Genomic DNA, 9,309 nt, shown 5'->3' on the forward strand with positions numbered 1-9,309 from the left:
TCATTATTAAATCTACTTAAGTACAGATACACGAAAATTGTACTTAAGCACAGTAACAAAGTACTTGTACTTCGTTACTTCCCACCACTGATATTTTAGTATACTATACGTACTTTTTTGGAACAACTTCAAGTGTACTTAAAGTATACTTTTTAAATACTGTATAATATTTCAGAGCTTTATTATATTTTGATATAATTATTATATTTTGAGTGTAATCTGTCTCAGAATTATATTAAAAATATAAAATACTATTAATATATTAGTAATGTATTTAAATTACACTTAATTTTTATTTTTGATTTCCTTCTATTGATAATAAGCTACAATTTTAATTACTTATGAAAGTCTTTATTCCAACGTACCTATTTTGTACATTACATGCATAACTACACTACAGTATTTACATTGTTTTAGGCTACAATTACATGGAAATATTAATTACACAAGATGTTGAAGGTAATTCAAATATTTTGTTTTATTACCGACATTTTAAAATTGTCCAATTTTACTCACAACTTTATGAACTTTACATAAATTATCAGTTTACACATCAAAAGTGAACACATGAACATGACAATTTAAGTGCGACAATAAAATATAAAGTGAGGATCAACGACAGAACATTCCCGTTCACTGCACCTTACAGGAACCTACAAAAAAGAACAATAGAGCAATTAAACAGAGAAAGTGTTTGTATTTAAAGAGAACAGAAAAATGGCAAATAAAAAAATAATACTTACAATTTCAAGACGTTGTGGACTCGCCATGTATGTGACATCATCAGAACTGATGATGATTGGGACCGGATGCCTGGGGTGGAAAAACATTTCTGGGTGTTGTCTTTGCCCTGTTTATGTTAGAAGTAGAAAATAAATAGTCAGCAATGTCAGAATCCGTTGATGTTGGCATCAACTATAAAGCTGTTTTAAATGTGGACTTAAGGAGACAAACTACCTTAAAATCTTTCCATCCATGATCTGAACACACTGATCCTTGCAGGGTGGTGAGGGGGGCTGGTGGTGCCCATCTCCAGCAGCCATCAGATGAGAGGCAGGGTTCACCATGGACAGGTCACCAGTCCATCACAGGGCCCTGAAAGCCAACAACAAATAAAAAAAAAGAAAGATAAATGTTAGATTAACAAGGGGAAAAAAATTATTTCCAGTTACCTTTAAATCAAATCATGTTTATTAAGCACTTGGTGTTGGTAACACAGCAGTTTTTGTTGTTGAAAATGTGGCTAGCTCCTCATTGAAACAAAACAAAAACAAACTTGCATCATGAAGACGATGTGGAGGTTCATCCTCAGAGCTGGTTGGTGATCTGGTGGAGTCAGAGCTTCTTCTGAGACAGAAAGTCTTTAGGTTTCCTAACACCTGATTTCTCTGGTTTCCTCTTTCATCTTCATTTGCTTAGTTAGACTGAAAACATATGTTGAAGATAAAATCATTGATGAACGAGTTAGAACAACCTCACAATATCAAAGTCTCTTTGTCTTATGGAGCTTAATTAAAACCAGCTTAGTTTATGAATTAAAGTATAAGTCGCAACAAACAACCTTCATGCAGTTATAACATGAAGCTGAATGATTGCAAGTCACAATAAAATTGATCAATTATTTAAGAAACCAACATAAGTTATATATCTTTACTGCACTGTTTATAGTTGAACAAAGATAATTAATAAGCAAACTTACCACCAGCTAGCAACACTTAGCAGCCTTCGTCCCTCCGGGCTCCTTTTGTGACACATTTCATTTCCATCCGTTGTTGGACTATGACGTCACCAGCTTGAATTTAGCACAATTAATAACTATTGTCAAGGCCCTCTCTACTTTGAAGGCATTATGCGAGTAAAAATGGTGAATTTGAACAATGTCTGTTATCTTCCCTGCTTCAAGTTTTTTCTTCTCTTTGTGGCGTTTTATAAATAAATGAAAGTGTGAAATACCGCCACCATCTGGTCTGGAGTATGAACTGGAACTAATGCCGTTGATTATAAGGTTTTACATCACACATCTGAAAATTGATTGGATACTTTCTTAAAAATTACATCATGATTATCCTTTTTTATTGTATGCAATTTTAATAAATAGTAAAAGATTATTAAGGCACTTAAAAGTATACTTTAACTGAACAAAATATGAATGAATATGTAGGAACTTTTATGTAATATATTAAAAGTGTATTTTGGTACAATTATGTTTAATATTTTTAGTATACTTCAGATATACTTATAGGTAGTGCACTTAGATGAGCTTGACAGATATGCAATGTTGACAATATATCATCAGATTTACCCTGAAAATTGTACTTTGATATGCAGACTTAAGTGTTAAGGTTACATCCCTAAGTTGAGCTAAGTGTGTTCAGTGCTGGATGGTGAATGTCACTAAATTTGTTCCATTTGTGTGACTTTGTAACATTAGAACATTTTCAGCATTAATGCCTGTTTTATACTTAAATCTCATTATTTCTCGATTAATAACACTGAGGGGTTTTGTCCAGGTCCTGGGTCTAGTAAACGGGTGAACAGAAGGTAAAATGGGTTAGCTACAACAGGAATGAGAGTCAAAAGGCCAGTGCTCAACAGTTGATTTGCATTTGCTTGGCTCCCAGCAACTTCATTTAAATACGAAAACCTCTGCTAGGCACAAGGGGGGGGGGGGGGCGAGGGGGGGGGGGGGTGATAGGGGAACACAGACACAGCGTTTTCGACCATTCTTGGCAGTGCTCTACCATTTTCCACTCTGACAAAAACCTCTTGCCGAAAGCCCTCAATCTCCATGCACACGGCAGAACTAGGTGTCAATAGCTGTCGAAAATCCCACTTTTCGTCCCGTGTTGTCTGATCTGTATCTGACATCACATACCTCACTTATCTCTCTGAGCAGCACAGATCACTTCAAGTCCTGCTGTGGGAAAAGCCTCTGCTGCTGTTGGTGTTCAGACAGAAACCTCTGAAGACTAATTATCCTGCAGCATGGATCATCCAGTGGTAGACTGTCAGACAGGAAACCACCTGCAGGCTCTAGATGGTCCTCTGTCACTTTAGCACCTTCACTCTCAAGTTAAAACCTGAGAAGGGATTTAAAGTGACAGCCTATTGCATGGTTCACGTCCAGTTCTCATCCTGAAAATCAGTCATTTATTTCTACCCAGTTGAAACTTAAAGAAATAATTCAAGGCTTATCCAAAGTTGAGAGCTGCTGATGAACTATTCAGAGAATATTTAGGTTGATCTTGTTTGGAAGTCTCACATAAGGGCATTTCCTCCCCAATACAATAAAATCATTCCAAATCAGATCCAATTAAAGAGTTCGATTAAACTTTTTTGTAATACATAACAAGATTCAGTTTATCAAATGTAGTTCCTTGCTAAGTTTTTATACTCCACACAGAAAAAAAGAGAACGGAGTGCTGACTTAAAAAAATTGAGATCACTACATTTAATCAAATTAAGTTTGTCAAACTTAATTTATTTACGTTTGTTTAACATGACAAATTAAACTTAATATATTTACTTGGAAAAACTGATTTTAATAACTTGTAACAAATGAACTCAGTGTTTTTAAGTTATAAGTTATATAAGTTATACTTATCACCTGTTTTCTTTTTTCAGTGCATGAACTTTGTCACGTCACAATTCTTCTCAAAAAAGTAACAAAATGTGATAAAGTTCATTATTTTCCATAATGTAATGATAAAAATTAAACTGTCATATTTTAGATACATTGCACACCAACTGAAATATTTCAGGTCTTTTATTGTTTTAATATTGATGATTTTGGCATACAGCTCATGAAAACCCAAAATCCCTGTCTCAAAAAATTTGCATATTTCATCCGACCAGTGTTTTAATACCAAAAATGTCAACCTTCAAATAATTATGTTCAGTTATACACTCAATACTTGGTCAGGAATCCTTTTGCAGCCTTCAATGCAGCATGGAGGCCATCAGCCTGTGGCTCTGCTGAGGTGTCATGGAGGCCAGGATGCATCGATAGCCTGAAGCTCATCCAGAGTTTTGGGTCTTGGTCTCTCAACTTTCTCTTCACAATATCCCACAGATTCTCTATGGGGTTCAGTTCAGGAGAGTTGGCAGGCCAATTGAGTACAGTAACACCATGGTCAGTAACACCATGGTCAGTAACACCATGGTCAGTAACACCATGGTCAGTAACACCATGGTCAGTAATACCAGTGGTTTTGGCACTGAGCAGGTGCCAGGTTGTGTTGAAAAATTAAATCTTCATCTCCATAAAGCTTGTCAGCAGATGGAAGCATGAAGTGCTCCAAAACCTCCTGATAGCTGCTGCATTGACCTGCCCTTGATAAAACACAGTGGACCAACACCAGCAGCTCCCCAGACCATCACTGACTGTGGGTACTTGACACTGGACTTCTGGCCTTTTGGCATTTCCTTCTCTCCAGTCTTCCTCCAGACTCTGGCACTTTGATTTCCGAATGACATGCAAAATTAGCTTTCATTCAAAAAAAGTACTTTGGACCACAGAGCAACAGTCCAGTGCTGCTTCTCTGTAGCCCAGGTCAGGGGCTTCTGCCGTTGTTTCTGGTTCAAAAGTGTCTTGACCTTTGACCTGGGGAATGCAGCACCTGTAGCCAATTTCCTGCACACGCCTGTGCACGGTGGCTCTGGATGTTTCTACTCCAGACTCAGTCCACTGCTTCCCCCAAGATCTAGAATCGGTCCTTCTCCACGATCTTCCTCAGGGTCCGGTCACCTCTTCTCGTTGTGCAGCGTTTTCTGCCACACTTTTTCCTTCCCACTGAGGTGCCTTGATGCAGCCCTCTGCAAACAGCCTATTGGTTCAGAAATTTCTGTGTCTCAACTTCTTGCTTGAGGGTGTCCATGATGGCCTTCTGGACAGCAGTCAGGTCAGCAGTCTGACCCTGATTGCGGTTTTGAGTAATGAACCAGGCTGGGAGTTTTTAAAAGCCTCAGGAATCTTTTGCAGGTGTTTAGAGTTACTTTGTTGATTCAGATGATTAGGTTAACTGCTTGTTCAGAGAACGTTTTGATGATATGCAAATTTTTTGAGACATGAATTTTGGGTTTTCATGAGCTGTATGCCAACATCATCAGTATTAAAAGAATAAAAGACATGAAATATTTCAGTTGGTGTACAATGAATCTAAAATATATGACAGTTTAATTTTTATCATTATATTATGGAAAATAATGAACTTTCTCTCAATATGCTAATTTTTTAAGAAGGACCTGTATATTAACAGATTTTCTGTAAAGGCCTTCAGACTTGTTAGACAACTTTTGAAATTTGAAAAGGTTCAGGTTGTAAAACAATGTTCAACTAGTTAATACGTTATGTGTTCTACAAATTATACCTTTATACAAAAGGTACAAAGAAAGTAGAGTTTAAAATGTTATAAGCCATGAGAGGAACACAGTCAACATGAGAAAATGTGGTTTGATCAGATGAGAACAAATCTACAGTCAGAACTATGATGGAATACTTTAAAGAATATTATATCAAACATTGGTTGTGATATTTTATTCATAAAGGAGCATTTAAAATGCTCAAACGTAATTTGTGAAAGTTTATTGCTTCTGTCAGTTCCTTAAATGTCCACATTGTGTCGCTGTTACACAGAGAATGTAGTATTTTGTCAGAGGGGCTGTGTGAGCATTAAAATGAGTAAGAATCACAGTGCATGTATAAAACATCACACATGGATGCATGCAGATGTCTGAGCTGCTGAAGCATTATACACACTGCAGATAAGTGAGAGCTGCAAATCTCACACTTGCCTGATTTAACCTGCCTTTATCTCCCTTTAGTATTCAGAAATTCAATAAAGAGGAAATGTGTTTTAGTTTAATTCACCTCCTCACTGAATGGTGACCTGAATATTCAGCAGGACTCCCTTGGAAGCTGTGTCGGCACCTGGTTGACTACAAATGTTGAAAATGTTTTTCCAGCTCTTAGCCTCAGCCAGAAGTTATCACATTTGCATGAAGACATGTGGTGAGCTGTAAAGCTGATGATGATGGTCGTTTCATACAATGTCACAAACTGTTTAACAGAAACTGTTAAACACATCAATGAAATAAACTGCTGCCTTGCTTTTTCACTATGTACATTTTATCTCAACACACACACGTGTGTATATTTATATATATATATATATATATATATATATATATATATATATATATATATATATATATATATTTCTCTGATAAACTGCAGGCAAACTGTGGATGAAAACCACTGATAAATAAGGCAACACTTAATGGTATGCTACATTTTACATGTGTTTTGGGCCTGCAGTATCTCAGTAACATTTGTCTTATTTTAAAACTCAAGCAATCTGGTATCGGAGGAAATGCCAGCGATGAGTCTGATCTTGATCCTCTTCCATCACACATTAATAATGTCTGGAGCTAAATGATGATAACAATATTAATCACATTTCTATCTGCTTCTGTTGGTGATAAGGACTTAGTAATAAGTCAGTGCTAACCCGTAGCTGTAATTACTTCCTGCACATTTTGATTGGTTTTTGCTAATATCCTGACAGTCAATTAGCTTGCCTTGTATGTGTTATGTCCATGGCCATTTTTAAACTTCCATAATCCTATTTGAGAGGTTAAGCAGGCTGCCATGGCAACACAAACAAAACCTAATTTTTGTACTAAATCTGACAACCTTCCCGCCTCTTTTCTGACAGCTTTTAATTCTCTGTACTTCATTCAAAAAGTCCATCTGCTCATGTTTTTATGTGACATTTATGATTGTCTAATCCCTGAAAACAAAGAGCTTCATCATGATGTCAGCTCTGATCAGACTATGTGTAAAAGATACATGTGCACAGATGACAAAAAAGCTTATGATACTGTTCAGCATCATAATGCTCAATCAGTAGCAATTCTACTTTCTCTGGCCTTTCTAAGCTGCAAAATGTCACAAAAAATGATGAATAATTTAGAATTTGTTCATGGAAAAAAAGTCCAAGAAGAATGCAGACGTGTAAGACATTAAAGTTCAAAGGTCTTCATTTTCTTTGTTATAATACATTCATAAAGTGATAGTTCTAGCTTATCAGTCATAAGCAGGCCTTTTTACTATATTTCAGATGAGATCGCTCATTCAGACAACTGAAACCTTTTTACAGTACTCTTTTCTAAATATTACAGTGCACATCAGTTCTGTGATCCCAGTCTATCTAATGTCTACATAGTATATTAGTGTCTTGCTAAATTAGGCAGGTTTAGCAAAAATTTACAATTATTGTTACCTTATAAGTATAAAAGTTGATAGAATTGTAAAAACAAGCACTTTTTCATAGTGTATATGCAGCCTGATTACCCTGGTTGATGTAGCCATTTGTTAAAATTAATGTTTAAAATACAGGAATTACATTTAAAGCAGTACATCAGTTCTTTATTAATGTTCAAAACAAACAACATGTAGGAAAACCTCAAATAAAAAATTCTGAAAGGCCTGGGAATCCTTTAAAATGGACATGGAGGGTCTATGGAGGACTAGTTACACTAAATAAATGTCCAGAAGTACCTAGAGACTTGGTGGATCAGGTTCTTTCACAGGATGTAGAAATCGTTCTCACGGTCTGAAGGATTTCATGCCTCAGAGATTCCTAAAGGACACAAAGAATCATTTCCTTTTAATCACTTGCTTTTAGTTGATTTTTTAAAATTATATTCAGGGATGTACAGACCGATGAATTACCAATTTAAACTTTTGATATTATATTTCCAAAGGAAGCGAAGGACGGAGAGAGCACATGGTGTAGCACCTTTTGGCAGATAGCATGTTCAGCCTGGTAGGATAAATAAAATAAAAACATCACTTTGTGTTTCTGAAAAGCGTGACTTAAGTGAATTATTACACTGCTATAATTTATCATTTAAGGATCAGGGCTTTATAACAATTCATAATATACAAAGCCTATTATTGAATAAATTCAACTATATGGAAAGATGTTAGCCTGATGCTATTAGCATGCAGAATCGCTAGCATAGCCCAGTAGCTCAGCTCACTCACTTCTGTTGATAGTTGCACAATTAAATCGATTAACATTAATAATCATAACGTGGAGATAAATAGTTAAATGTTTTAAATAAATTTTTCGCTTTCCGCTCTTCTGTCACTGCCAGAAGCCAGGCTGAGGTCTATACTGTCGGTGCTTCATCATGGCTACAGCGCTGTTGGAATGGGTTCATGTGATTGGCTGAAACAAGGAGGCCATCTGGTTGGTTGATTTTCATCCAATCAGATAGACCATTTATTATAAACAGACATTTGTGGATTGAGACATCAGGAGAGTCTCAAAATTCACACACAAATGCAGCGCAACTCACAGGGCAAAAGGAGCCCTGTGAGTTGCAGCTGCAACTCAAGATTTGTATCTTGATTTGGAAATCAAGATACAAATGTATCTTGATTTCCAAATGTATCTTGGAAATCAAGATACATTTGTGTTTGTATCAAAAATACAGATGTGAATCTTGTTCACATCTGTATTGTGCATTTGTGAATCTTGATTTGTGCATTTGTGAATTATGAGACTGTTTTAGCTCCATACAACAAGCAGCTGACCTCATGTTAGTGACAGAAATAATGGAACTTCTTCATCCACATAACATAATCTATTTAATGGGTGTACAAACCACCACTAACTACTCTGGTGCCTCTTAACTTCTTCTCTCCAGATGTATGCTGTTGAGATTTCCTTCACCTTCTCCTTGTTTGCTATTGTTTTAAACTTTATTTGACATTGGAAGCTAACTCAGAATTGCCATCTATTGGCTACATTTCCTCACCATGCCAACTTAATCAATGCACTGAAATCATGAGGCAAGATTCATGTCAGGTTGATGTGTGGGCATAAAGGTTGCATGAATGGGCTTTAAAATGTCTGCTGACATCCACAGACTGCATTATTAAAATCCCCCCTAACCACTTTCTCTAAACTTTCCGTTCTGCTTGGTTACCCGGGATAATTTTCTACTCCTTCAACTTGTTTTTTCACTGTATCCAAGTCCAACATAAGACTGATTACAATTTATTTTATATCAGCATATTTTCCTTTCATCCACACAAATTTTGGAAAAAAATAAGATGCAATAAAATTCTAATTTGCAAGATTGAGTAATTTTTTTAATTTATTAATTTATTTTTTCAGAGTAACTTTGAATGGAATTGCCTTTTTTGTTTCTGTTCCAACCCAAACGGAGTTAACATTAATCTCTCTTCACATTGCAGGAACATTTTTGTCAGTCTGCTGTGACTCCACACCAGCA

General features: G+C 36.1%; 1 long non-coding RNA gene across 2 annotated transcripts; it reads right to left on the bottom strand.

Moving 5' to 3' along the window:
* Positions 1–453: 453 nt before the first annotated feature.
* LOC145554899 (uncharacterized) lies at positions 454–2,662 on the bottom strand. Of its 2 annotated transcripts, none has more exons than XR_014090945.1 (4): positions 1,700–2,662; positions 958–1,095; positions 744–850; positions 454–653 (listed from the first exon to the last, which is right to left on the bottom strand). It is a non-coding gene; the product is annotated as an uncharacterized LOC145554899 (long non-coding RNA). The 2 variants fall into 2 exon arrangements; XR_014090944.1 differs by having other exon boundaries at positions 744–843; positions 1,700–2,660.
* Between the last annotated feature and the right edge of the window lie 6,647 nt (positions 2,663–9,309).

Source organism: Poecilia reticulata, chromosome 14, assembly GCF_904066995.2.
Source record: "Poecilia reticulata chromosome 14, P_reticulata-male-v2, whole genome shotgun sequence".
Lineage (NCBI taxonomy): Eukaryota > Metazoa > Chordata > Actinopteri > Cyprinodontiformes > Poeciliidae > Poecilia > Poecilia reticulata.